The sequence below is a fragment of the Solea solea genome, chromosome 1 (assembly GCF_958295425.1).
Source record: "Solea solea chromosome 1, fSolSol10.1, whole genome shotgun sequence".
Lineage (NCBI taxonomy): Eukaryota > Metazoa > Chordata > Actinopteri > Pleuronectiformes > Soleidae > Solea > Solea solea.
This window is the reverse complement of record NC_081134.1, coordinates 28,782,404-28,808,639: the sequence shown is the minus strand read 5'-3', so window position 1 is coordinate 28,808,639 and position 26,236 is coordinate 28,782,404. Positions and strand designations below refer to the sequence as shown.

The 26,236-nt window shown below is 41.1% G+C and overlaps 1 protein-coding gene and 1 long non-coding RNA gene across 3 annotated transcripts in view; one reads left to right on the top strand and one right to left on the bottom strand.

The window, feature by feature from the left end:
* LOC131468194 (uncharacterized) overlaps positions 1-10,171 on the bottom strand; it is a 72,986-nt gene extending 62,815 nt beyond the window's left edge. For both annotated transcript variants that reach the window (XR_009241685.1, XR_009241684.1), the window contains exons 1-2: positions 10,111-10,171; positions 6,902-6,991 (exon numbers count right to left, since the gene is read on the bottom strand). This is a non-coding gene — a long non-coding RNA (uncharacterized LOC131468194). The remainder of the gene's footprint in view (positions 1-6,901; positions 6,992-10,110) is intronic.
* Positions 1-26,236, top strand: part of LOC131468182 (cadherin-20-like) — an 87,811-nt gene that overhangs the window by 7,742 nt on the left and 53,833 nt on the right. The window lies entirely within an intron of this gene.

Below are 26,236 nucleotides of genomic sequence, written 5' to 3'. Positions count from 1 at the left end.
TGGAAAAGAGGTCCCGTCCCCCCCTACAAGTTGGTCTAAAAAGTGCGGAATTAGCGTTGCAGTTTCAAGCCTCGGACCAAGTGTCACTGGTGGTCATGTAACAAAAAAAAGAATGGAGATATTTCTCGACTCAGGGGAAACTACGGTTGAGAAGCACAATTTTTTCAAAAATACTACCCCCCTAGTCTAGTAACACAAAGCTAAATGCAAATGGGTGAAGTATTCTTTAAGTGTCTTGCCCAAGGGCATGGGCCAAGAACTAGTTAGTAGGGGCTGGGAATTGAACCCCGCAACCTTTCAGTTGAAAGACTACTTGCTCTACCACTGAGCTACAATCCAGGTTGTGTCAGGAAGAGCAACTAGCGTAAAATCTCAAATATGCAGATATATCTGCTGTGGTGACTATGGCGATTATAGAAGCGAACAGTTTGATGTTTGTTCTACTTTGTAAACCACTCACTCTCCCACACCAAAGTCCAGAAACTGTAAGCTAGATCTTCCCTCCAAAAACACACTCAAAGGAAAGAGGTGAGGATGTTTTTTATCAATTTTGGAGTATATCTGTACTGTGCTAAGAGTATGTTATCTTAATATGTTTGTGACTTTATCTTCCACACCAAAGTCCACAGAGAATCTGTGATTTTTTTACATCAGAGCACAGAGCACGTTGTTGATCCACTGCTGCCTCCATCATTACTCAAACTTACCAGCGAGGTAAGATAAGAGGATAGATAAATGCTATTAACGACAAGTTCAAGCCAGTAATGTTCACTCTTTTCATCTTTGATCTGCAGATAATGTTGCATTGTCGTTGAACATCGGATAAAAGAAAACAAAAGAACCATCAGTGAGCTCATGCGGAACCTGAGGGTGGTTTGTTCCGCCTTGAAATGAAACCTGCTTTTAAGGCGCCGTCTAAATGTTCCCCATGTTTGTGTGCACTCCTTTATGTTTGTGTACGTGTGCGTGAACGGAGCGGCGAGTTTACCTCAGCACAGATTGCTTGTGAAACGCGACCTCTGTCAAAAGTTTCCTGTCCACAGCCTCCACCCTTTGAACTCCAGTCCATTATCCTCAGGTATCAAATTCGCCCCGACAGGTGCAGCGCGGTAAACGATACGGCTCTGTGGCAGCCTGCCACGCACGCAGGGATGAAAGGGACGGATGAGCTGGAGTGCCGAGCACTGCTGCCTCTGCTTGTAAACACACACACACCCACATACCTGACACGCATTTCACAGAGGCCCCCACGCCGCAGCTATCACCCGCATCATCTGCAGCTGTGAGGGAAGTGAGAGCGCTGTGCCATGCTTCTCATCTGATGGAAGTGTTTGCTTCAGTGACTCATTGGAGATGTGACTGAAGTGGCGGTTTGCTCTACGATTGGCTAGGAGAGCTTTTATCTGAGCTTTCTCTTCCTCCCAACACAGGTTTTCTCTCCCATCCCCTGTAGCATCCGATCAATACCACGAGAGCCGTGTAGACAAAAGAAGACGGAGTCTCACATCTGTTTCCTTCCCCTACTGTTTGCTGAGGAGGACGAGGGAAAAAAATAAAGAAGTCTTTGGTTGCACTGTTGCTGCCTGAAAGTGCTGGAGGTGGAATAGATTCTTCCACTCCTGAGAAACTCAACTCTGCCACGGATCGAAGGAGATCACGACCTCTCTGAGCACAGCAATCGTCTCCTGTCTCACATTAGTGGCTGTCCTAGTATTGATCATTTGAAATCTAATTCAAAGTCCTACTTTGCGTTTACTCTTCTTTACTTTATCGTTTTTGTACATTTATGTAAATAAAGGTGTCAACTGGCGGCCCACAGGCCACATGCTGTCCACCACTGTGCTGAGGCGAGGTGACAGAATACAGACAGATTTTCTAGCAATATTTTTATAATAGTAGTAAGACATTCAGTTGTAAGTATTGCTTTATTAAATGTATTAGTAAGTTTTCTATTTATTTTTCCCTTTTATTGCATCATAAATATGTTTTTATTTTGAAGTATACATCATTTTATATCAAAAAAGGCACTTTTACTTTGAAATTCTGTCTTATATCATCATGAATATCTTATATTGCCCACTGAACAGTTGTTTTGTTGAGTTTAACACCCCTGCCTTCACCCGTAAACTGAATTAAACTACTTAAGTAAACTAGAATATTACCAGTCGTGTCCAATGGCTTTTTAGTAAAGCAGTAAACCATTTATTTGGATTCGGTTAATCTGGGAAACATAAAAACACTATATTTTCAGCGTTAATTTGAAAGGCCTATTAGTCCTAACACCTTACGATACCTCGTTAACTCAACAAGAATTGGGACCCGCTACACTGACACTCAAAATGGAGGAGTGGAGCTAACTTCTCGGGTCAAGGGGAAAAATGGGATTGCACCAAATTGACAAACAGATTTTAGCCAGATTGGGTCACTTACTAAAAATGTACACCTGCTAGAGTCTATGATATCGTAACAATATGTTACCCTGCTTTATTTCACTATTAAACTCACTTTTCCGACAGGAAACGGAAGTTTTTAAAGCACTCACTCTCCCTGCACCAAAGTCCATAGAGAAAATCAGTGTTTTAGCTTGCGGGGACACAGCTGCTGGTCTACTGCTGCCTCGTGTGGTCACTTTGTGTCACTGAGGTAAACCTGAACAAAGGATTTTAAATGCTAAAATGACAAAATAAGACATTTGAACTGAGTGATGGAGGTAGCAGTGGATCAACAACTCCTGTGTGCTGTGATGTTAAAATCACAGATTTTTTTTAATGTTGTTTGGTGCAGGGAGAGACTTTGGTTTGAGCTCCACAGAGTTGTGTTGTCAAAATCATGGACGGGTGAGACACTGGTGAAAAAAATGCTGCGTTAGTTATTAAGGAACATGTTTGTTGCCATTAGCTATCTCCACACTGGCTCCTCATTCATCCCTTGACAAATTTCAGTCCTTGTAACTGCCGTTTTGTTATCCTCACCCGACCAATTTCCATCCCACCTGACAAATTAAACATGCCGTTTTCTGAGGAGGCTATTTTTTCTGTCCCCTCCGCTGTTTTCCGTGTACGACCTGCTCAACAATTACCAGGGACGTGAGAGTGACACAGAGAATGAACCTCAAAGAGCAGTTTCCTCTCCTCCCTCTCTGAGTAATACCCTGCTTTTAAACAGGGGCTATGGCGTCATAATGTTTAATGGTCGGGAACCCGTTTTGGATGACACGTCCGTAGTCTCGAATCTCTTGACGACACGCACCACTTGTTGTTCATAATATCTAATATAGCTCACGTCCACTAATACAACGTGATTAATGTGCCCCGGCTTTTATGCACAGGATAAAAGACTCGGCCACATTACTGAGGTGATTATTATATTACCCCGGCAAAGTGACCTAAAAACAATAGACGGCTCACGCAGTCAATGCAAGTCACGGCAACTTCTGAAAGTTCAGCAATTAGCTTTGTTAAGTGTAGTGCTCTAGTGCAGTGTCGTCATGACAACAACAAACTGTCATGAAACTTGTTGAGTTGGGCTGTCAATGTGTCCACATTTTAACAGACACGCCATTAACTCTGCCCCCTTACGCTGGCGCAAACAGCTAAGCTAACACGTGAGTCAGATTTGTTCATTATTTTGCCAGACTACTTCCACATGCTGCTATTTGGTCTTATTTTTCAGAACGCCCCCTCAGAACACGGTAATTACTTCAGATGGTGTGATGCACTTCTAGGCTGCATGACCAGGTTCTAAAATTTGACCATCATATTTTGATTGGTCGTCAAAATTATGAGATAAAAAGTCAAAATTATGAGATAAAAATAGCTGCAACTAATGAACTATTTTCATAATCATTTAATCTGTTGATTATTTTTGGTCCATAAAATTTCAGAAAATGTTATGAAATGATGTTCTCAAAATGTCTTGTTTTGATTCCACGAACCAAAAATGACTCAGTTTCAATTATTTATTTTGTTCTATGGAGCAAAGAAAGCAGGAAATATTCACATTTAAGAAGCTGAAAACTTGTTAATGGAGTATTTGATCGTGGACCATGTATCGCGAGGTACCCTGTGATTCCCCCGTGATTCCCACCCCTGCTGGGAGCTCATTAGATAAATATTCATCGCTGTAAGTGACTTCATTTTTAATCTTAGTTTCATATGCATTTTAATTCAAACTTAATAAGATGAACACAGCTCTGAAAAGCCTCTATCCTGAGTCCCTTGTGTTCACTGACAGCGTTTGAAGGTGCTCTCCGGTGCCTTGTTGCAGTGATGGTTGTCAGGTAACGTTCTCTCACCACCGTCACCTCACTCACAGGCACACGAGCCGTTTGATCTTGCTTAACCACAGTCGCCGCCGCACTGCCAATGTGCACTTCAATGGCTGCCGTCCTCTCTCCCACCCCTCAACCCCGGTCTGATTATTCCTCCCTTTGATATCACTTTACCTGTGTCCTCTTTTTAAGCAGAGGAGGGAACAGCAGCAGCAGATGAGACGGAATGAGAGATGTAGAGGAGGAGCAGGAGCAAGGAGCGCAAACCACAGCGAGAGTTCACAAACGCCCGCCGACAGGTGGGAGGATCAGTTCCTCCTCTGAGTGCATTCAGGAGGAGCCGTTTGTCTCCCGCGTGGTGGAAATAAAATCAACAGAAAAGTTAAAGCCGCATCTGTTTGGTCTCTGTGAACAGAGACGATTACAGTTTGCTATGGTCTGTCTGGACCTGACTAAGGGAGTGCTCGTGTGTGTATACAGCAGTAGCGCAGTAACCCGTGAAACTGCTATACACGGCGGGTATTTTTTTCAGCAGTAGAATTCACTTCTGAAACTTTTTGTGGAAGCTTTTTTGTGCGCTTTCAGTCACACACCAATTTAAACTGATCATACAGGAATGTTACCGGGCGACACGACACCTGAACAGCCATGTTTGTTCAATAATTAAGGGTTATATGCTGTAGTTTGAAGAAAAACAAAACATTATCACATTAAAATGACATGCTTGAAGTCAGTTACACCTCATGTCACTTAGATTATTTATAATTTGTCAATTTGGGGAATAAAATAATATAATATAATATCATCCTCGGGGTGTGTGTTTACAGGTCACATATTCAGGGTTATGTTGTTGTTGAGTCAAACTTATGATTAATTTTATATCGCATTTTTAGTTGTGACATGAAGTAGCAATTATTGTGCAGAAGTCACAAAATTAAGTGTTAAGTGTTAACTGTTTTTCTTTTCTTTTTGTTCATAAAAACGAGCCAAGTGAACTTTGAACTGTATCTCCAAATTTCACAAATATTTCAATCTGATTTTAAACACTTTGAGCACTTCTTGCTCAGGTGTGTTTATATAATGAGTGAAAACACAATAACTTTACTTTGTGAGGAATTGGTTCCCCCTTTGTAACGTTCGAGGTAAGCACTTGTGGCCATGCGCTCAAGTACCCGTCATTGTCGCATTCTCGTCACTTCAGCTCTGAAGTCCTTCTCTTTAGACGTGAATTGAGAAGAGAAGGACGAGAAGAAGAGCATGCTCCTCAGAGCACATGGAAGAAAAGCAAAGCATCCATCCAAGACTGCATGATGATTTATTCAAGGTGAATGAGCGTCGCAAGTGGCAGAGAATGAACTTGTTTTACACACTTTACATTTGACGAGAGTGGGTTTGAGGGTTATTTAAAGGGAAAAAAACAGCAAACCAGATAAGATTTCTATGGCAAATTGACATTTCTTAAAGTCAAAATTAAACAGTCGAAATTATGAGATAAAAAGTCCTAATTCTGAGATAAGATGTCAAAATTATGAGATAAAAGGTCATAATTGTGAGATAAAAAGTTATAATTATGAGATAAAAATAGGGGTGGGAATTGATAGGTTTTTATCAATATCAATGCCATTGTCGATTCTGCCTATCAATCCAATTCCTTATCAATTCTCTAATCGATTCCTGAGTAGTTAATCGAATGGAAAAAAGGACTTCTACTTCTTCTGCACCAAAAGCAACCAAGACTGTGAACATTCCGAACAACACCATGACAAGATTTGGTGTAGAAAGAAAATATAATCTAAATGTGTTGTGTGTGTGAGCGAGTGAGTGTTTTTTTGATATACAGAGAGAAGAACGAGATGTATTAGCCGTCAAAAACCGGAAGAAATGTTCATTGTTACAATTGTTACAATACACTCAAAATAAGGAATCAAGAGATGTCCGTCAATATGTTTTCCTGCCGTGTGGAGTTAATTGAGTAATTGAACCTGAAGCGAAGTGATACTTCTTCAGCCCTGGAGAACAACAGTGTCCTCCCCTACGCTCTCTAACTACGGTCGGGGAGCCGAGTAGGAAAGTTTAACACTCGTGTGGTGTGAAGATCCAAGTCGTCGCAGAGGGTGACGTAAATGTACCATGTACTGTTACGTCACAGTGTTGGCAGCACAAGAATAAAGACAAACAAAGAGGAGAGACTCGAGAAACACTTTTTTCCCCCTGTACAGAATGCGAGTATAAATCAGATTTAACCTTTCCCAGATGAGAGCTGCCTCCATTATCAATGTCGATGTGACACATATTAGCCCGCTGAAGTAAGGCTGGTCAGTCATGAATGCCTAAACATTCAAGCGGGGATGTTTAGTCATCTATTTTTGACTTTTACATAAGGCAGAGTAAAGGGGAACGCAGGTATGTCAGCTGCAGTTTGTTATTCCTCTAATGCGGTGTGACACTTCTGACATTTTCTGGGATAAGTCTTTGAAAATGTCCAGACGGTGCACTGTTCAGAGCTGTGGGTTACATGTGAGCTCCAGGAGGAGCCGTGCGCTGTGTCTATGTCTTGTAACTGTACGCCATCATGGTCGACGGAGCCCACTGTTTGAGAAATCACTCAGTCTGACAATGGATTTTTCTTACTTTGACGCTTCAGCTGGCTGCAAACGTTGTCTCCCCAACAGTCGCCGCCACGGTCGGGATATTTCCATGGATCACATCATCCACAGTTATCTGCAGAATAACAACACACACACACACACACACACATCAGCTACAACAATAAACAGGACAGTTTTAGGAAGTGTTTTAGGACGGACTCTTTCTGTAGACGACAACACATTATTTCAAAGATTAGATATAATCAGGAAGACGGCTGCAGGCACAGAGTCTGTTTTATTATTGAAGATTTGAAGTTGCACTTCAACTAAAGCACGGAATCCTCTCTTGTTTGTTCTCTAGTGGGCAAAAAAATAATAATTTTCTTTGCTCTCATTTTGGATTCTTTGTTTCACGGTGCGACTTGGAAGCGCACATAATCACAAAAAAACCCATTTAAAAACACACTTCAAACCTTTAGAGTCGCATGTTTAATTTGCTTAGCAAACAGTCTTAATTTGTCATTTCAGCAGCAACAGCTTTACACATTTAGCACTGCTGCATGGATTCATTTTTATGGCCCAAGTGTTTATGAGAGCAACGGAAGTGAGCGACTCCTGAGGAAAACACCGCTGTGCAGTCAGTCTATTCTCTGCTCCAGTAATTACACTGCTCCACACGCAATGCACTATTGCTGTCCAAAATGTTTAAGTACCGCTTAAACTTTTGTATAAGTTATTGACAATTCTGCAGAACCTTAAAGCACAATCACCGTTAACTGTACAAGTTAAAATTGCAAATAACCATGTATTTGTACAAAGATGATGGTATAAATAAATACACGGGTATAATATAATAAATATAGATATTGTTTTATTCGTGAAACACAAGTTTCCATTGTGCTTTAAATGACACAGCAAGAAGGAAAAGTCGCACTATTTGTTCTAGTTGAATCCAAGACTAGAACAAAACCCGTTTTAGCTAGCAGCTAAACTGTAGCAAGTGACACAAACCAATACAGAAAAGCTATTAGAAACCCATAAACAACAGTCTCTTTAACATTCAGGACATGTCTACAGAACACACATGGTTGTAAATTCTGTCCAAGTTAAGTTTTAACTTTTAAAAAGGTCTTTTACTCTCAAACACCGCGGTTCTCAAACACTTAACACTGAAGGCAACATGGTTTGCTTCAGCTGACAAAATATAATAAACAAAATGCCACAAGCAATTCAAACCAAATGAAAACCTAGGAAAGCAAATACACACCACAATAAAGTGACTTGTGCCCTGTATCCTCCCTGCCATTGTTGTTTAACAGCACAGCGATGACTAGGTAGCTGTCACGTGACAAATAAACAAGGACCTGAGGCCAGACGCACAGTTGAGTGAGTCGTGAACTAATCATTTCTGTTTCCTGTCCTGCTGCCTGCCATGTGGCTGCCTGTGCACTCACTCAGACGACTCATTACTCCCGAGTCATATAAAAGATTAGTTCATATTGGACGAATCGTTCACGAACTCCACATCACTAATTGGCTTTAGTGGTAGCTTGGTAAAGTTGTCAGTTTTGCCAACTTGGCGACTTTATCGCTAAATCTGGCGACTTTCCAACGCCTCCTAGCGACTTTTTTTGTCAAAAGCGACTAGCGACAAATCTAGTGACTTTTTCTGGTGTTATTGGAGACTTTTGTGGTGTTTGCAGACTCTTGTGTGAAAGCACGTATCACTCTGCAGTTACTGTGCTCAACAAGCAGCGGGTGCTGCCGGGATCCCCTCCCAAAGCACTCGCAGGCGGTCAGTCTCACAGTAGCGTCCGCAGCAGTCCCAGCCTGTGGTCAGAGCAGAGAGGAGACCCTCACCACTCTGCGTCCAGGCTGCTAATGAATCGTGCATGCGCATGGCCACCTCCGTTTAAATGTTTCTTCACTCAGTCTCGCACAAAAATAAATCACTGCATCTGACAGATATCAGACATATGTGTTATGTCTGATATGTGATATCTGTACTGTGTCACAGCGCACATGCGGTTATATCAGGCAAATTGTCAATTATGCAAATTTGGCGATGACACCATTTAGCGCCTTCTAGACCTTTAGGACAGCCAATAGCGACTGTCCTTACTGAGGAGTTGGCAACAGTGAAAGTCGTCTGGCTTCAGTCGGACTGGAGCAGTTGTTTTTATCCAGTTCCTACCCAACCCTGTGACAACAAATGTGAATGTGTGAGTGAGAACTACATAGCATTTCATGACATTAAGTCAAGGAATTTGCTTCCAATGCACAGGTTCCTATTTACTTTTCATTGATACTTGAGCTTTTCCACCTCCACCAAAACTTGCATTGTAGTATTTTAACTTAACTGATATCATAGTCTTCACTCTCAAAATGAAGATAGGAACCAGAATAAACAAAGTAAATAAATAAACTTAACTTGACATAATGGGAAAGTGGATGGAGACATATGTAAACAAAAGTGTTGGACTGTGTTTTGTCTCGTCGGCTGCTGTCTGACTGTCATCTGTTCAGTGTTTGAATCAACATCTGGTGAAGACCAGCATTTGTAAAAGCCCTGAAAAGGGGAGTAATGAGTAAAAGATGCACGGACACACACTTTTCTCAGATCATGGCTGTTAATAACTGAAATAATAAACATAATCAAATATAACATAACTTCCAGTACAATATCACAATATGTACCATTTCCCATATTAAACATAGCTCCCAACATAAACAAGCATCAGTAGATTCTGTTGAAATATTACTAGCAAAAATGTGCAATAACATTACATATTTGGAATTAACATTATGTATTTTCAACTCTGAATGGCAAGATAAATAAAATATAGTAAAGCTCAGTAAATTAAAGTGGCTCATTTGAGATAAACAAATAAAATAATGCATAAAAATGTACTTTGCTTACCAAAATTAAATACAGCAGCTTTAAACCATACAATGCTAACACTCCAGCTCACTCAGTTAATCCATCATTTAAGTATAGTAAATACACAATGGCCTAACATTACACACAACAGTAAAGTTTCCCACAGCTACGGAGTGCCATATAAACGACAGTGCAGTGCAGCTAGCATCGCAACAGGTTAGCTCATGTGGCTCGTTTACTCGTCGTCAGGTAATTAACTTCATTACATCACAATACACGGACATACTGCGTTACCAATAGTCTCCTGAGAACGTCTACAAATTAAACTAACACTAAAGTAAACAACAACTGTCATTATGAGGGACTCATACCTGAAAAGGGGAGTAATGAGTAAAAGATGCACGGACACACACTTTCCTCAGATCATGGGTGTTAATTACTGAGAGAAAGGAGTGAAGTGCAGCGTAAGGTAGCTCAGCAGCGCTACGCTTCCCCTACTGTTGCCCTCAGGTAATTACAACTACTTTTAATACTGCTGGTATTAAAATGGCATTTTGAAAATAAAGCATAAGAAAATACAAAAATACAGTACTCAAACTGCTACGACAGACAGTAAACATTATTAACTCTAAACTATAAAATAAAATAAAGATTACCTCTATTATAATTTGGAAAATACTCACACGAAAACATTAAATGTTACTCTGCTGCTGATAATACAGATTATTCAGTCTACTGGTAATACAGAGACAATTCAATCCGTCACATGTTAATATGAAGCCACATTAAGAAAGAAGGAGCCGCTCATATACACTTGACTGGGTGAAATAAACACCATTTTGGTCATCACATCACATTCACCAAGGTTATAAAACATGTTGTAGCTCATATCACATATCCAATAATTTGAATAATTCTGAAATATCAGATTTATTTAAGTGCGGGATATGTAGTTTGCCTTGTAGCAGAGGAAGGAAACATGAGACGTGACAGAGTGAGGCAGGAAGAGAGATAAAAATTGACAGAAGAACAGATTTAGTGTCACTTACTCGCGTCTGGCAAAACTCAAAAGGCATTTTAGTTGTTTTAGGCAGAGGTCAGTCATTCTAAATATGGCTTCTGCAGCATTCACCATAATACGTTTATTTTTTTGGTTCCTGTTTCACTGTCATCCTCAAAGAATGTTGGGAAATCAATCCATTATCTATTGGTTTTTTTTCTTAAATAAGTGGCTTTCAGTGAAGTTAAAGAGGAAGCGGGTGAAGTAGACTGGGACTGGGACATTAGATTAGATTAGATTAGATTATCTAAAACATTTTGGAAAATACCCAGATGGTCTGAGCCAGTGTGGACTTTAAGAGACAATTAAGCATGCTTTATTTTCATGTGGTAGATTCAAAGGACAGCGGCAACATTCATTCATGTTCATTGATCTGGCTGACCGAGAGCCTTCATGTTTTTACTTAAAATCAATCTTCAATATTGAGAACTATGACCACACAGCAACATAATGGTTAGTGCTGTTTCCTTGCAGCATCAAGACCTGGGTTTCAGAACAAGGGCCGAGTTTTCATGTACTCCCCTTGTGTATGTTGGTTTTCTCCTGGTTCTCCTGGTTCTTCAGGTTCTGCAGGTTCTTCACTCGGATAAGGCAGTAGACAATGGATGGATGAGAATGATGGTCACCTTGCCATTGGGGCAGTTTTGGTATTTTCTTCAATCAACTGGTCCATATGTAAGAATAACAACAGGGGCATTTTTCATAACACTAACGGGAACTTGCCATCAAAGATGGTGCCCAAAGTTAAAGAGAAAAACTTTAACAGATTAGCGCAGACAGTTTTTAGTCAGCCATCTCAGGACATCCTCAATGCATCAAGCTGTCATTCTATTTCTGGGCAGTGGGACAGAGTCCCATATCAGTGCCTGTTCAGGCCGGCTCTATGGGAGACCTCCTTCTCTTGCAGTTCAAGTCAATTGTCGACATGATTTATGGAGATGTGAGCTATCTCCAGACTGGCTCCTCAATCTTCCCCTGACGAATCTCGCCCATGTAACTGTCGTTTGTTTTCCTCACTGGCCAATTTTCGTCCCGGCTGACAAATTAAATCTGCCATGTTTTTTGTGTTTTTTTGAGGAAGCTATTTTCCTTCCTCCTCTTTTCCATGTATGACCTGCTCAACAATTACCAGAGATGTGAGAGTGACACAAAGAATTAAGCTCAAACTACAGCCCGGCACGTCAGTTTTGTCCCTCCCTCCTTCCCCCAATGCTTGCAAATGAGTAATATCCTTTCTTTTAATAGGAGGTACAGTGTCATAACGTTTAATGGTGGGGAACTTGGTTTGGACGACACATTCCCCGAGTCTTGCATCTCTCAAAGACATGCACCACTTGTTGTTCCAAATATCCAATATAGCTTGCTGCTAACAATACAATGTGATTAATTTGACTGGCTTTTATGTGTGAGGGATAAAAGGCTCTGCATATTACTGAGGCAATTATATTGCCACCCTAACCTCAAAACAATGAACTGCTCATGCATTCAACGCAAGTAATGATACCTTTGAAAATCGAGCCATTGTCGCGTTGTGGTATAGTCAGTAGTAGCAGTCGTGAGAAAGACCAGACGATACAGAGACCAAGACAAAAACAGCAACTGCGCTAGATCACAGTAACACTCTCAATTTTAGGTACAACGTTCAAAGCTTATTGCCTAACGCCTGCCCCAGAGTAGATTCTAAAACATGGGAGACACAACGAACCAGGGATTTGGGATCTCACAGAAAATTTGAGTAAATTGCGAGATTGTGCTGATAAACAAAACTGAATGCCTTTGTCATTGTTCTTGTTGTTAGACCAAGTTAGGGTTCTAAACAAAAGTCGCTCTCATTGGTTATTGCGGGGGTTCTGCTCACATCCAATCACTTCCAGTCGTAAATAATATCATACTTGTTTAACACTTACTTCCGATGGTGTTAAAATTGCGTCCACTAATCCCTCACACGACAGGATCATTTGGCCAGACACCCAGATCCGACAGATCTGAGACCAAAATCTGGAAAATAAAATGCCAAGTGTGGGGCAGGCTTATCTTGACAGGTTCACCTCGGAAATTCCGACTTCCAACCACATCCATAATAACTCCCTTGCTCCGAATCTGTACTTTTACATGATGTCATCAAAATGAGTGTGATGTTAAAAGTTTGTTGTAACGGGAGAAGAAGAATAACGAGTGAACATTTGATGTGGACACAGTTGGCTGGGTAATCTAATAATTATTATTTCATCTGTCTTTGATCTGTGGTGTCTGTTCATTCCCAATGCAATTTTTGTTTTGCTGTGTTTTCCTTACAAAATACCATTGCACACCATTTCTGGCCGAACTCCATGTTTGTTAGGGTTTTTCTCAAAACTTGCACGACACGTTTTTGAAGCACAATTTCAGTGGAAGAGAAGAAGCCAAGCTGTATAAACAGAAAACTGCTTTGATCCTCAAGCCCAGCAGGCACTAATAAAACTCTGAAAGAAAAACAATTGACTTATAACACCGGGAATCATAGAAGTTCTTCAATCGAAATTTGATGTCAATTTCGTAAATGATGTTCCTGTTGCGAGGGAAATGGATGAGATGTGAGTGGACGCCAGTGTGAAACTCTTAAACCGACAGAACAAACAGAATTACAGAGAAAGACACGGGAGTTGAAATTAATTCCACTGGTAAGGACTCTGGAGATGATATCACCAGCAAATGGTATCAAAATTAAGTAACGGGATTAGGTTAGTGAGCATAAACTGAAGCTCAGTTGCTTCCGTAGGAATTAAAAGGTAACTAAACCCCATCTTCTAAAGCTCAATTTGCCCAATGCCTGATTTTGAAAAATGCCAAGAAGTGGGGTTTGCATTCGCTGTCTCTTATCTTCATTGTCGTCCTCCTCTTGGGTTTGGAGCTTCTTTGGTTTATTAGCATTTGCAATAACCTTTATTTTCTTGCCAAGAAAAAGACTGTTGAAAAAGGCCGATAAAAACGGATCTATAGTTCTGAAAACACACATTAATCTTCAACATTTAGCAAAGCAAATGTCTAAAATCTCAACATTTAACAGAGGAGTCTGGTGTATTTAGCGACAGCACGATAAGTGGTATTTCAGTTCAGTGTAATGCAGGAAGTACCGAACGATTCTGTGAACAAATCTTTTCAACAAAGTGATTCTAATGATTCAGTTACACCAAAAAACAACTGCTTTACAAGTCACTAGTGTGTGTGTTTGTGTCGCGTGTAAGATAACAGGAGGTACCATGAAGTAACCGAGTAGAGTCGAGTCGAGAACAACTATATGATGAAAAAGCGCCATAAGAAAACCAATGGCAAAATTTGAATGCTATAGCTGTTGTTTGACCAGAGGGAGCCAGTAGCTGCACCAAAAACAGGTATAATTTCAATGCTTTCAATACTGTAAAGGTTTTATTTAAGCCCATTTCCACCAGAAAAAAGGTAAAACTTAGCCCTGATAATAAAAATATCCTCAAAGTAAGTCGAAATTATGAGATTAAAAGTCAAAATGAATCATTTCGACTTTTTATCTCATAATTTCAACTTTTTATCTCATAAATATGACATTTTATCTCATAATTTCGACTTTTTTTATCTCATAATTTCAATTTACTTTGAGGATATTTTTATTATAGAGGCTACGTTTTGACAGAAACGGGCTTCCATAAGGTTTGCACCTGGATCACAAAATCACATTATAACTAGATCCACATATACACTGGTTTATACAACCGAGAAAAAAGCAGAAGAAGTGGTTTAGGGCTTTAAGTTGTGCTTTAAATAAGCTGACAGAAAAGTAATTGGGGTAAAAACGGCAGCAACGGTGATTCATGCGAGCTGTGAATTTTTGGGAGACAGGAAGCGCGAGGCACTTTAGGCTTTTAAGACTCTCTCACGGCCGACCGTCCTTTTTCACTTCCACACAACAGAAAACAACAGGAACAATGCGCACAGTCAGACCCGGGGAGTATCACCACTTACAGTGCCAGTTCCAGAGATGGATGGGGTGGCAGTGGTTTCTGATTTAGTCCACACAGTGTGGCTGAGTGATTTTCTCTGTGGAGCATGTCGTTCTTGTCTTAACCCTGCGACGTCCCTCCTACCCACGACCAACCACCACCCCCCTCCTCCCAGCGCTCTCCCCTCTGCTCAGGAGATTGCCTTCCTCGTCCTGGTGTGATAACCACTAATGGATTCAGAGCCTAGGGCGCATTTAGAGATAGAGAACGTTCGTGAATCTCGCCTTAAGTCAGTAATAACATCCTAACTCGCTTCTATATGGTCTGTATCAGGTGTGTGAGGGGTGTGTGTGTGTATAGGTTATGTTGCTTTTCATTCACACCGTATATATTGTGCTTAAGAACTTGGAGAAAGGAAAAGAAAAGTTGCTGCCGTCCTTCATCTTTACATGTCTTGGTACAAAAACAACCCTCTTGTCGGAAAGCAAAATAAACAACGTTGAAGCAATGGGGAGAAACATGACAGAGATATATAATCATAAATTCAAGTGCTGAGGCATGAACACAAACAAATGTACAAGCATCTTTTCGCCTGCCTGGAGGGCGGGGAAGCCGTGTTGTCATCTCTAACAAATGTGCTGTCAGAGCTGCACTTTAAAGGCGAGACGTGCTGGTAGGTGTGTGTGTGTGTGTGGGGGGGGGGGGGGGGGGGGGGGTTGTCGTTGGCCTGCAGGCAACACACGGTCCTAAAGGTCTGAAGCACACGGAAGGGAGGAGGGAAGCAAACACAGCAGACAGACGGCAAAGACAAGCCTTGACATTTGGCTGCGAGCACAGTGACTTAACTGCTGCTGAATGCATCGTCTGAGCAGAGCGTTGATAAATGTCCTGACGGGCGAGCTTCCGATGGGAGAGATGGTGCTGGGTTTGAGGGTGTGAGACTCACGCCGAGTCCATCAGACTCTCACCCAAACAAGAAGAACTGTAGGAACATCAGGACTTTAGATGATGAGAACCTCAACCAGCGAGGATGGCTTCTTTTACAGGTCCAACTTCCAATTTAGAGTGTCCACTTACCTCGGCATGTTTTCGGACTATGGGAGGAAACCAGAGAACCTGGAGAAAACCCATGTGCGATCTCCATACAGAAAGGTTCTCGGTTGGACCATGTCAAGAACCCGGGTGCTAGCTACTCTGCCAAGCAACATTCAGCTTGTTCAGGACATTCTTGCTACGTCTCTGCCATTTAAACTTTAGAGCTACTCCAGCTAATAGAAAACATTGCTGGAAAGTTGCTAGGAGCCAATCCCAACTGAAGTAGCACAAAAGGCGAGGTACATCCTGGACAGGTCGCCAGTCCATGGGGAGAACATGCTAGCTCCAAATCAAAGAACCCGTGTCTGTGCTAAAATGCAACGGTGCTAGCTACTCTGCTACATGGCCATATTTCAATAATTAAAGCATGAAAACATTCAGCTCATTCAGGACATTCTTGCTACATTTCTGCAGAATCCGGAATACTTTATTAGTCCCTCGATTAGATTTTCTTACATCTAACTGCAGCTAATAGAAAACAACAGAAGGTTGCTGGAGCCAATCCCAACTGACATGGACAAGGTACGTCCTGGACAGATCGCCATTCCATCGTAGGGCGAACATACAGAGACAACACAGATGGTCAATTAACTATTTTTTGGACTGTGGGAGGAAACCGGAGAACCCAGAGAACCTGGAGAACCCAGAGAACATGCTAACTCCAAACAGAAAGACTATCCGTCGGACTGGGTTGCGAAGCCCAGATTGCAAAGGCAACCTTGCTAGCCTTTACGCCACCATATGGCCAGATTTCAGTGATTCAAGCATGAAAACATTCAGCTCCTTCAGGACATTCCTGCGAGTCCATTTTATTCTGCTATATATAAATGCTGTTAGAGTCAGAATCAGAAATACTTTATTAGTCCCTATAGGTTAGAAATTAGGTTGTGTTACAGCTACGTGAGCTAAGAATAGCAGGCAACAGAGATATAAAACAGAAAACTAGGTTATAAAATAGAAGAATAAGAATTATATGCACTTACTGACATATTTTTGGTCATTTTTCTACTGGAAAACAAACACTTCAAAGTACATTTTTCTCAGGAAATGCTTGTGTTCTTGTTTGGAAAGTGCTCTCTCATCCTTGTTGGATATTTCAGGTTGAGAGTTTTAAGACTCTGCAGCTGATTGATCTGTTTTGTCGAGAAGTTTTATTTCCAGGTCTCTTTGTGTTCTCCCATTCCTCTGTCCTCTTTTGTAGCTCCATCCATTTCGTCTGCCTAATGCACCGGCCGACTCAGAGGGCTTTCATGCGTCAGTGGGTGAACATGCGCCTCCACGGAGCTTCTTAAACAGGCAGACAGGTCAAATCTACGAGCAGACACAAGAGTGTGGTCCACACTGGACACACATGGGGCAGGGTGGCCAATTATTTTACCTCTGCTCTATGTCTGATTCACTTTCCCCACATCTCCTAATGCGCCGCTGCGTCAAAGTGAGAAGTCCAGTTCTCTTGCTCTTTTACAAAACACACTGAAGGGAGCGTGAACATGTGTTAGCGATCCAGAGAAGGCGGGGGTGGACAGAGCTTTTGTGCTGTCTTAATCGCTTTTATCGCTTCTGACAAGTTTCCTGGCCGCTCTGTCAAAAATCCTCCGGCATCTGAGGAGGAGGAGGAGAGCAACCCGCAACAGCCTCAGCAAGAACCAGTAGAAATCAATGATGTTCACATCAGCTCGTTATCACTGTCGACATCTGCTCTGCCTCCTCTTCATCGTTTTGCCTTTGCAGAGCTCTGCGAGAACAAAGACTAGGTTTTACAATCGTTTGTGTGCGCGTGCCGGGTCACAGCGAGTCAGAGCCCAGTGTTCGGTTAGTGTAATAACAGAAAAACGAGTTTGGGTTCAAGTTAGCAGACTGAGAAACACTGGCTCTGAATTATGCTTACTTTTATTTTGTCGTTACAATGTTTCTTCTTTCTCGATGAAGACACACATTTTAAAATCATAACAATAATATAAATTGCAAATGTGCACATAATGGAGAAGCTAATTTACTGCCATATCTCTGACACCTTAAGTAATTTTGAACACGAAAACAAGTTTTGGGGACCAAAAAAATATCCCACGACCCATCTTAGGGTCCCGACCCAGTCTTTGGGAACCACTGGTACGGAGTATATTATTGTGCATATATATGTAGGCTATATGTCCTATATATTTTAAGTTTATAATGTATTTTCTTGTCTTTTATTATTTATTTGCATTATCTTTTTTTTTTTTGCTTTTGTACTTTTTGTTACTATTTTAAATAAGAATTTTTATTCTTTATTTACCTATTTTCTTGTTTAAAAAATAAAATAATACAATATTATCACGTTATTGAGTATTGAGTACATACTGAATATTTGCGAAATCAGCACTTGGCATCATTTAGTGGACTGAAATGTTTTTGTAACATCAGTTAAAAAAAAAGGAAAAGGAAAAATTGATACTTACAATCTTATATTATTTTCCTCTCATGAAATTGTATCATTGTATTTTTTTATATACAGTACAATTCTCATCATCGTTGCTCTCTGACTGAGACGATACAGGTGAATTAATGTCCTCACGTCCCGGACGAGGATCGCAGAACGCGCCGTGACGTTCTGACCCTGGAGCTTTTCTCTCGTTCATTTGCTCTCCCTCCATCTGCACTCAATTACAGACGTGGTGAGAAGGGATTGAGACCCAATATCCTCGTCACTCGGCTGCCTTCCTCTCCGCTCACTAACACGAGACATGACAGGAGGTGGCAGACGGAAGATGCACAGCCTCAAATTACCGCAACAGATCAGGGCCAGAATTGGAGGAGCACAACATCCTCTCAGGGATTGGAAATACCTGCCGTTAAGAGGTGCAGGTCAGCGCTGTAGAGTGCGCTCGGTCAAGCTGTGAGCCGTCGGTGACGGCGGCGCATGATGTGGAATTAGCACATAGATAAGAAGGACTGGACAATGTGGCGTGGGGTTAAGGTGAAGGTCTGTGAGCAGAAAGCAAAGCAGTGAATTTCATATCTAATTCAGAGCGCGCTGAAATAGAGAGGAGATGCAGCTATTATACATGTGAGTGGACAGCGAGGTGGATGACTTAAAGAGGAGGGAAAATGGTGTTGATGTGACAGCATCGATTGGTAGCTTAAGTGTGCATTATGTACGTCGTGTGCAAATATATGATGTATAAAGTGTCCGACACATCACAGAGTAGATTAAAAACCATTCCAGTGCGAGTACTGAGGCCAGATGACATTTTCCAAGCTAATCCTAATGTGCTGACTCATCACACTCAGTTGAATCACCCGTTCAACACTAATTTTGTCCATGATGTAAAACTGCTAAATTTCTGCTAAAAAACGTTAGCGGTAAAAACATTTCCAGTGCGAGTACTGAGGCCACATGACATTTTCCAAGCTTATCCTGTTGAATCACGTGCTAGCTTATAGTTAAATACTCATTTTGCCCAAGATGATACTTGAAGTAAAACTCAACTGATTTCAATTAAATGCTGTGTAAAAACACATTTGACTGTGCTAAACATTGAAACTTGGTTTTGGATGACTAGCTGAGTAAATTTTACTTTTAAAGCCGCAGTGCGTAACATCTGGTGATTTGTGTTGTTATTATTCAGCCTCTGTTCATTCTGAGAAGGTGTGTGTGTGTGTAGTTTTTGCCAAGGTTTTTTACTCCATGGCTGTTACTGTATGGCAGGAGGTACACAAGGTGAGCTGGGTTGAGCTCCATATGATCGGGTCAAAGGTGTCTCTCCAGTGTTTTTGTTTATGTACAGTGCTGCGGGAGCTCTGCAGCAAAAAAAGAAATCCTTCAATTTTCTCTGTACTGCTGGAAGCCAGGTCCATTTTTATACGATCATACTGTTAGCAAAAGGTCCGGTGTGTAACAATCAGAGACATCTGTCAGGGAATTACAATTACAGTGGCCTTTGCGTCACTCTGTGAATCCCTCACTCTCGCACACACCAAACTCCATGGAGAAAATCAGCGATTTTACATCACAGCACACAGGAGCTGTTGATCGACTGCCACCTCCATCACTACGTGGAAACGTGTTATTTTGTGACTTTGGTGTTTGAAAACCATTGTTTCGATTCACCTCAGTGACAAAAACTGACCACAAGAGGCAGCAGTGGACCAGAAGCTCTTGTGTCCCCCTTGAGCTAAAATCACTGATTTTCTCAATGGAGTTTGGTGCAAGAAAGTGAGCAATTTACCAACTTCAGTTTCTACATGAAACAAAAAAAAACACATTCTTAAGATGACAGAATCTGCCCAATAAATGAGGAAATTATTATTACGATTATTCAAATTCAAAAAACTTTATTTGTCAATTCAGAAAGGTACACACAACAGTTGTCAACAAACGCAAAGAAGTCAACTATTAAATTCTGAGAAGTAAAAATAATAATAATAACCAACACATTTTCAACTTCACAGGCAGAGGAGCCTTTAATAAATGTTAACTTATGAGAGTCATTTACTGTTAGTTAACACTTATTACTTATATTAACAGTAGCTTTACAGATTACAGATTAACTGCTAAAAACGTTGATTATCTCTATGTGAAACTTAGATAATGAATTATTCTGTTTTAGTTGCAGCACTATTTCAATCTACTGGATTTCTAGCTTGACATTTTTCACACAACAAAAAGCACTTTAGATGCTATAAAAAATGGAAAAAAGACATGAGAAGAAAAAGAGAAGAAAGGCAATATATGTGTGTCATGGACTGTAGAGGCGAGGGGAGTGAAAGAGGAGGCAGCCTGTGGGGTTGGAGTTGTAACCCTGCTTTGTGCCAGCGCTCGTTCCCTGTGGGCTCTATTACAGCTCCACCACGAGCGTAATCCCTCTGCGCCGCCGCCAAGCCTGAAGCTCAGGACAGGGAGCATGTTTAACATCTCGGTTCTCCTTCCTCCGCTGCGAGGGGAGGCGCGGCATTGGCAAGAGTGCACTCCAAGATCAACACAAGGTTGACGGCCATCTGGTCCGCAGCGCGGAAAATCCTCAAATGGCAAATACCACCCACAGCCTGCCCGGACCGGAGCTACCGCACGGCAAACACAGAGGCAGCAGACGATGGCTGAACTAAACAATCAGTCAGACTCAGACCAGCAGCCGCAGACCAAACCTGAGAGAGGACATTAAACAAACAATCCCAATGTGTGTGTGTGTGTGTGTGTGTGTGTGTGTGTCATAAACACAGACCTTTTCAGGACCAGTTGTCCTCATGGAGACCAGAACCTGGACCCAGTGAGGAATAACCTAATTTCTGAGGAACTGGTTAAGTTTAGGGTTTAAATCTAAATTGTGGTTAGTTTAAGGGTTAGGTTAAGCGTAAGGCATTTAGTAGTTATAGTTAAGGTTAGGGTACGGGGTTAGGCCCTGAATTATGTGTGTTCTTGTATGTGTCACCTCTTTATGACCCTTTTTCAGTCATAAACACCGACCTTGTCCAGTAGTCCTCATCGAGACCAAAACCTGTTCCTAATGAGTCAGAACCTAATTTCTGAGAAAAGTGTTGAGTTTATGGTTAAGATTTGATCTGTGGTTAGGTTTAGGTTTGGGTTAGACATCAACTGGTTATAGCTAAAGGTTAGAGATGAGGCTTAAGGCTCCTTAAAAGGATAGCGGTGCAAACCTGTGTGTACGTGGTGGATACATCTCTGTGACGACCAGAAACAGACGTAGAAACCAGAGGAAGTGAGGACATTTGGGCTGCTCCTCACAATCTGTCACACCTTAATATGTTTATGCGTTTATACTTGGTTTGGACCAGGGTTAGAAGTTAGAATTAGGTTTAGGTCAGGTTTAGTTTACGCAATACGTTATTTAACATGATGGTTTAGGTTAAGACCCTGTATTACAGTATGTCATACAGACTGACCTTTTGAGGACCACAAGTCCTCAAGGAGACCAGAACCTGGTCCAAATGAGGCTGAACCTCATTTTCTGAGTAACTAGGTTTTAGGACTAAGATTTGAATTATTGTAGCGTCCCTAAAAGGATAGCTGCATGAGCCTGTGAGTGTGTGTGTCACGTCTCTTTGTGTGATTTTCTTTGTACTCCTTTATTTACTGCAGCGTTTGTCTGAGGGAAGAATGGACTCTGTGAAGGCCACTTGGTGCAGTCATCCACGGTTTGTGAGGCAGTCAAGGCCGCTTCATGCCCTGCCCTGCGCCACGCCGCGTGCAGAGGCGTGCTATTATCCTCCGCCGCTAACACGCCCCATCTGGATCGTCGTTTTCTGTGAGAGCCGCTGCTGTAAATCAGTTTTACTGCTACGGAAACATCGAGTGTGGCGGCCTGCCCTTCTATCGGCAAATGTCATTGTCATAATAACACCTGGGGGGCGTCGCTTTACTGTGATTATGAGTGCCACTCCGGTGTGGCGAGATGGGCCACGGCGCCGCGGAATCCGCGTGAAGAACGTCCTCAGGGGGAGGATAGAGGCTCGTGTTCGGCGTGTGTGAAAAGTTCAGCGAGTAAACTTACCACAGAGCACAAACACGAGGAAAATCAACAGTCGGCGCTGTAAATCACACAGTTTATTCCTCATATGTGCAGAGAAAGCCCCGCGACTTTTAGGCGTTTGTGTGGTTTTGTCTCTGCTGGTTTTGAAGTGCATCACACAGGGATTTGGAGAAAGTCTGAAAACAGTTGTGTTGGTGTTTGCATGTGTGGGCTCAGTCCTGCTGGAGCTGATTATAACACAGGCTTTTTCCTTTTAAAAATATTAACTCGTTGCCTTTAGAGGAGAAGTTTATTGTCTCATAATCTCAGATTCACTAAGACGCAAGAAGATGCAAAATTCCCATCAGTTTTTGACACACTGATTTATCTTGTATTTGTATTCATATTTATCTATTGTAAATAAATGCTACATAGTCGTCATTGTATGACGGACTACAGGGATCTTAGGTGGCAGCAATCACTTCAGGGTGTCGGGTCAGGACACTGTTGTACTGTTCTGATGAGTGCATTAATAATAGGCAGAGTCCTTTAATACAGTTCAAGCTGTTTATCAAAGTTTGTGTGAAGATGTGTGGAGATGTGTGGTTGCTGCACTACAAGCACAACACAATACTGACACTGTAGGGAAATTAAAGTCAGCATTACTCGAATAAAACTAAATGAACATTCATCTATAGATGTACCGTAAGAGGGACATACACAGTCACTAATCAATTAGCAACATATAAACAACAGGGATTAGCAGTGCAGATTAGCAATACGGCAACATAAACTTCTCTGATTATTGCTAGTTAGCAGCTAGCTCCACGTCACTCATTAGTGACTAATTAGTAATTACTCATCACATCACATAACTGATGGAAAAAAAACAAGTGCCAGGTCATCAAACAAACCCATGGACAAACCCAAACACCAACAAAGTGCAACACACAAGCAAAACACTGCAACTCACGGCTTCAAGGACGCACACACACCACAGAGATCGTTCAGCATACGCTCACTCTGAGCCGAGCAGCACGTCGACGGTGCGTTCAAGGAGGGTGGGAATTCGGCACTTCTAATCTAAATTAGTCAATATTGTACAAAAAGTAACTTGAATTTGCCTTAGACTGTTCCAAGTGTCTTGAAACGTCTCTTTTTCAGAATAAAAGGCTCTCAATTCTGCATAACTTTGTTTTTTGGAGGAAAAACAAATAACAATAATAATATAATAATAATAATAATAAAAAAACTCAGATTTTTGAATGAATTTACCAGGGCCGGATATTGATGCTGTTGGGCCAGTTTTCGCCCATGTGCCACCAGTTCAACAAACTTATTTTGAAAGCTTTACCTGGCAATAAACCTGATTCTGATTGGTGACACAAATCTGACAAAAATCACAAAAGAATTGCGTTGTTCTTTGAGTTATAACATCTGAACTTGAGCGGAATCAATTTTTCATTGACACAAGGTCGCAAAAACCAGACACTGACATTCTTCTAGCGTACTGGAAGTTTTACTACTTCTTAAAATATGCTTGCAATATCAACAAAATCCTGCATGTGTGAAACATTAGCGTGTGGAGCGACTGACGTGGAGGAATTCTGTTGTTCGTGTCATTTTGAGTTAAGTGCGGCGGTGACTGTTGACCTGTCTTTGACTGTCCACGTCTCACCTCCTCCGACACACTGTCCGCCGTCTCTCTCTTTTTCTGCTTAGCTGCTTGTAGATCAATCGCCTGCCTGTTTAGCTAATTGTCCACGGTCGATGGCCGCCTGTAATTCATCCCAGGCCCTCGGTCCATCAGCCGATCGATCGCATTGATCATGCAGAAGTTTCCAGCGTCTTGACATGTGTTTATCACGGGCGGCCTTGGAGAACACAGAGTGCCCCACGGACGTCTGACGCGGCGATGAACGCGGTCATTTCTGACATGATTATTTTATTTTTCCTCCCCAATCATTTGTTTCAGGGTCTTTTTATTGAGTTGTTTTGTTTCTGCTTTTCTTTGAGTGTCCTCGTCTCCTTTGGCTCAAACCCAACAAAGCACAGAAGCTTCTCAAGGTTCACGTATTCGCCTGAGAAAGCATGAAAAATCTTTTATTTCCAAGATCAAACGTAAACTTAATGAACTCTGTCTGTTAGCATCTGTTTACATCTGCAACAAATGTACTTTTCCATCAAAGCACTTTATTATTCATTCTGTATCTGTACTGTAAAGTAAGTTGACTTAAAACAACAATGAACCTGATTTGTGGAGAACTTTTCTTCATGTTTCAAAGGCGCGATACAGCCATAAAATACATGAATTAAAAGTTTTGTAGTTTTGTAAAAATCTGTCTCTTTAGTCTTGTTTTAGCCTCTAAATTGTGGAAATATTTGGGTTTTCCGGCTGTTGCTCAGACACAACACGTAGTTTGAAGGTAGAACTTTGTGTTCAGAGGCCATTTTATATGATTTTCAATATTCTTTTAAAAAATAAGCAAAAAAAATGGTAGGTAAAAAGTTTTGTGATATCTCGCAAAAGTTGAGATGTCAGCAGGGACACAAACTGGGATGTAAAGACTTGTGTGCACTGGGTGACGTGACGGACTCCATTGTTTCCAAGAAGGGGGAGTAAGGTGGACTTCAATCAGCTAAAAGGTGATAAAACGTTAATTAATTCAAATCACTTGTACTCGCCATCCACTGAGAAAGAAAAGCAGCAGCGACAGCAGAGCTTTTTTTCTCCTGCTGTGGCAACGCATTCACACGAGTCCGTTAATGGTACACCACGTTTCACAAAGTCTGTCCTTTCCCCTCCTTTAATACACAGCTCAGGAACACAAAAAGTGTGGCTGCTTTCAGGACACACAGTGGATGGTAAACACACACACACACACACACACACACACACACTCCACCATTACCTGTGAAAGCCTCAGCCATTAACTGCAGGACGTGCTCTACTGTACGCGTGTACTTATGTATAATTTCACAAAGGAAAACAGCAACATTCGAGCGGCTCATTGACTCTTCGTCTTCGACCGTTCAATGCCGAAATTCAAAAGAATATCGTACAGGCGTCATGTGCAGTTCTTCCGGAACCTATAGGGGGCACCATATCCCTGTCCTTAGTATTCTAATGGGACCCACTTGGGTTATTTGTCAATGACAAATAAATATAAATCCCAACAAGAACAAGTCATTTCTGCAACACCTGATATTGTTTTGAAAATCAAAACTAGACATTTTCAAGAGATTTGGTCAGAAATGTCACTTCATGCGTGCGTTATTTAAGAAATCTTAAGTCAAACATGTCAAAAAATGTATATCACAGACCCCTAAAAATATCATGTGTGGATAACAACCCAGTCTCTGGTACATGTACATAAATATTTAGACCCAAAATTGAGATTTATCCATTTCCATAATTTGGATTACAGTTGTCACATTTCTTTAAAATTAGCAATAAATCCAATTTTTATTTAATTTTAATTTGCAGCTGCAAATATTTAAATTTACTTCATTTATACTTGCAACAGCTAGCCATATTTAAAACACGTTCAAACGTTTTTTCGGATTAAATGCATATGTAATTTATGATGAATGTAATACCCCAAATTAATCACCCGTAATGACACAAAAGCATATATGTTTTAATAGCTTTGTGTCATGTGTCGTACTCTGGCTCCCAATTCATAATTACACAATTATTAGTGACAGAAAGCAAATTAATGAAAGGAAACTAATATCACTGGTATCTAAATCTTCCAGTTGGAAAACAAAATATGGAAGTTGTAAAGTTCAAAAGTTGATGTTTAAAGAGACCTCATAAAAATGAATCTACATATATATATATATATATATATATATATATATGAATTTATATATATCTCAAGAACACATTCACTGCTTTATCCAACTATTCGAGTGCCCTTTTCCAATGAAAGGTTTTTTG